Source organism: Phacochoerus africanus, chromosome 8 (assembly GCF_016906955.1).
Source record: "Phacochoerus africanus isolate WHEZ1 chromosome 8, ROS_Pafr_v1, whole genome shotgun sequence".
Taxonomy (NCBI): domain Eukaryota; kingdom Metazoa; phylum Chordata; class Mammalia; order Artiodactyla; family Suidae; genus Phacochoerus; species Phacochoerus africanus.
This window is the reverse complement of record NC_062551.1, coordinates 69,621,519-69,625,864: the sequence shown is the minus strand read 5'-3', so window position 1 is coordinate 69,625,864 and position 4,346 is coordinate 69,621,519.

The window sequence follows — 4,346 nt, the reverse complement described above, 5'->3', positions numbered from 1 at the left end:
GCCGTGACCTTCGCCGCTTTGTAGCCGGCGCGGGCCCGCCCCCTGACTCGGCGCGCTCCCGCTGCGCAAGCCAATCGGAGCGCCGGGCGAGCTTGGTGGGCGGGGCGCCGGCGGAAGTGGCTGTGCCGCCCTGAGTGCGCCCCCCGGCGGCAGGAGGTGGGAGGCAGCGTGGAGCCCCGCCCGCCCTCCACCGCTTCCTCCGCACTCGCCCGGCGCCTTGCGCAAAGTCGGCTAACTTCAGCATCTCCAGTTACTTGCCAGATTGTAACTAGTCTTCCCCTCTTCTCCCTCCACCGCTAGTCCAGGCTTCCCAACACCTAGACAAGCCGACCAGTTGCAGCAGGTTGGAGCTTCTTGAGCCACTTCCCCTGAAGCCACTCCAAATAAGTTTGTAGGAGTTCCCTTTGTGGCTCAGCAGTTAACCAACCCAGCTAGGATCCATGAGGATGCGGGTTCGATCCTTGGCCTCGCTTAGTGGGTTAAGGACCAGGATTGCTGTGTGCTGTGGTGTAGGTCGCAGACACGGCTCGGATCCAGCGTTGCTGTGGCTGTGGTGTAGGCTGGCAGCTGCAGCTCCGATTGGACCCCTAGCCTGGGAACGTCCATATGTCGCACCAAAAATCAATCAATCAATCAATCAATCAATCAATCAGTTTGTAGAAACACGAACCCTCCCTGCACACCACCAATCCCCACCAATAAGGAGGAGGTTGAATATACCACAGGACAGCCATGCTTCAGAACATAAATCCAACTATTAGAATGTCAGGGCTACAGGGACTGGCCTAGAGGGGTGAAATAGTTTCATAAAAAAGTGATTTGCACATTAATATTTATATCTAAGTTTGAATAAACTCCTATAATGTATGTTTGTAGGAATAGATAATACTGAACAGCAAACAGTTACCTCAGAAGAGCAGGAAGATTATCCAAGAGTTTTAATATTATTGGTTTGCACTAAATTACTTTTGTCTTTTGAGGGCCACACTTGCGGCATATGGGGGTTCTCAGGCAAGGGGTCGAATCCGAGCTGCAGCTGCCAGCCTACACCACAGCCATGGCCACACCAGATCAGAGCCATCCATGTCTGTGACCCACACTACAGCTCACAGCAACGCCGGATCCTCAACCCACTGAGTGAGGCCAGGGAGCGAACCAGCATCCTCTTGGATACCAGTCCGATTCGTTTCCGCTGAGCCACAAGCAGGAACTCTGTGCTAACCTCCTTTCATTAAAAAAAAAAAAAAAAAAAAAGCGAGTTGGAAATGTTCGTATTTAATTACAATGTACTTCTCAGCGTTCCCACAATTCTTCATGTTTTTTGAGGTCAACATTAGAGTCCTTACTGTCCTGGTGAGCGATGGGTTTTTTATCAGCAAATGTTGCCTTTGTTTCATGCTGCTGGTTAATCTGCCCCACAGTCTAGTCCTGTGCCTTCACCAGGACCTGCAGGAGGGAAGGGAGCAGGGCCCCAAGCCTAGGCGGTGATCAGTCTGCCCAGAAGCGCGTCTTTCTTGGGAGGGGTGTTAGCACTGAGGCTTTCCTCTGGCGCATGGCTGGTTTCACCGCTCATGAATGAATCGCAGTGAAGCTTCCCTTCAAAAAGTGAGACGTGGTATTAAGCACCGTTCTTTCCAAGGAAGGCTGTTTGCACAACGTCTTACTCAAAGGAAGGGCTCAGTGATCTCTGTGGACAGAGAATGCACCCAGCAACTACTAGCATATGCCCGCCCTGACCGGGTCACGTCTGTGGCATCATCATCCTTATGTGAACTGAATGGGATGGTTCGAGGGACCTTGGCTTCAGAATCAGATCACGGCACCTTCCGTCCATCCACTCAGCAACAGCACAGACCCCCAACTAGTCAGTTTATTACTTACCTCGGGCAGGTCATGCAACCTCAGGGCCTCTCTTATTTGTCAAATGTGGATGATGATCATACATGCCCCACGAGGTTGTCAGAATTAATTTATATGAGAAAATAAACACAACAGGTAAGCAGTGAGGGTTTTAAAGGTGTTATACATGTGACTACTGGAAAATGGTGAAATACCAGTGACTGAGCTGTGGAGAAGAGAACCCAGTCATGGGATTTTACCACTAACAGCTCAAATAGTGCTATTCCCCACGTTAAAATCCCAAAAGCCCCAGAGTTCCCTGGTGGTTCTGTGGGTTAAGGATCCAGTGCTGTCACTGCAGTGGCTCAGGCTCAATCCCTGGCCTGGTCATTTCCACATACCGTGGGCATGGCCAAAAAAAGAAAAAAAAACTTTTCATTAAAAAAAAAAAGAAATCCAACAAGCCCCTTTTACAAAGGAGCATTGCTTTCCCCTGCTTGTTCCCTTCCTACTTCTGGTACCCAAGGCTTCTTTCACTTCAATGCCCTGGTGCAGAAGCAGCAGAGGAATAAATCATACCAGGTCAACATCCAATTTATTACTTCGAGAATGACGAAAACTGTCTGCAAATAATATACCCAACACGTGGATATTAAACAACCTAACCGTTAACCTTCATATTAGATAAAATATTGAGGAAAAATTCAGGCTTTACCATGAATATGAAAATAGGAAGCGGTTGCACAGTGCCACTACTAGATGGTTAAAGTGAGCGTCTGGAACAGAAAGCTCTTTACTCTCATGCATTTGAGAATCAATGGAGCTTGACTAAAGGCATTTCTTTGGACTTCCACCTAGTGCTGACGGTTGAAGCAATTTACACGAGAGGGCTCAAAAATACCAACTCCTTTATAACCAAAGGGGAACAAAATTAAACTCAACTTATTTCAACTGTATTTCAATTTGAAAATACCTGCAGCAACATGGATGCTGCTAGATTCTCATACTAAGTGACATCAGAAAGAGAAAGACAAATACCATATGATATCACTTATATAGGGAATCTAAAATGTGGCACAGGAGTTCCTATTGTGGCTCAGAGGTAATGAACCTGACTAGTATCCATGAAGACACGGGTTCAGTTCCTGGCCTCGCCCAGTGGGTTAAGGATCTGGCGTTGCCATGAGCTGTGGTGCAGGTCACAGATGCAGCTCAGATCTGCCATTGCCTTGGCTGTGGTGTAGGCCGGCAGCTGCAGTTCCAATTCAACCCCTAGCCTGGGAACGCCCACATGCCATAGGTGTGGCCCTAAAAAGCAAAAAAAAAGTGGCAAATGACCCTATCTACAGAACAGAAACAGACTCACAGACACAGAGAACAGACTTGTGGTTGTCAAGGGGGAGAGAAGAGGAAATGGGACAGACTGGGAGTTGGGGTTAGGAGATGCAAACTACTTCATTTAGAATGGATAAGCAGTGAGGTCCTACTGTGTAGCACAGGAAACTATTTCTAATCTCTTGGGATAGAATGGGTTGGAAAATAAATGTGAGAAATAGAATGTATATACATGTATGACCGGGTCACTCTGCTGTACAGCAGAAATGGACACATTGTAAATCAAGTATAATTTTAAAAAATTAAAAAAAACAGACCACCCTCCTCTCATCCCTACCAGAGTGTCGGCCACTGAAACTGAAACTGCATTACATCAGTTATTAGAATCAAGTATCTTTCCAGACATTCTGATGAAAAATAATTGTAATGTACAATACATGCAAATTCCGGTCAAAGAGCTTTTGGGAGACTACGACCTTACCTCCTTCTGCCTTATCTTTTTGTCTCTTATTAAGTTACCTTTAAAAATGACGAGCGGAGTTCCCGTCGTGGCGCAGTGGTTAACGAATCCGACTAGGAACCATGAGGTTGTGGGTTTGGTCCCTGCCCTTGCTCAGGGGGTTAACGATCCGGCGTTGCCGTGAGCTGTGGTGTAGGTTGCAGACGTGGCTCGGATCCCGAGTTGCTGTGGCTCTGGTGTAGGCCGGTGGCTACAGCTCCGATTGGACCCCTAGCCTGGGAACCTCCATATGCCGTGGGAGCGGCCCAAGAAATAGCAAAAAGACAAAAATAAATAAATAAATAAATAATAAAAATGACGAGGGAAAAAATTAAAAAAATAAAAATAAAAATGACGGGGGAGGGAAAAAGAAAAAAAGAATGACAGGGGAGGGGTTAAAATGCTGGTCATTTCTCATTTATAGGATTTTTTTTTTGGCTGCACCCATGGCACACACAAGTTCCTGGGCCAGGGATTGAACCCACGCCACAGCTGTGACAGGCACCACAACTGCAGCAACGCCTGATCCTTAACCCGCCACACCACATGGGAACTTCCAACAAGCTGTACTTTAATTTTATGGTTTTTCTCTGCATTTCTAGCCTTATGCTTCACTGAAGTCCTAGCTGTTGGGCAAGTATGGGTGGACATAAAAGAGGACACAAACCAAATG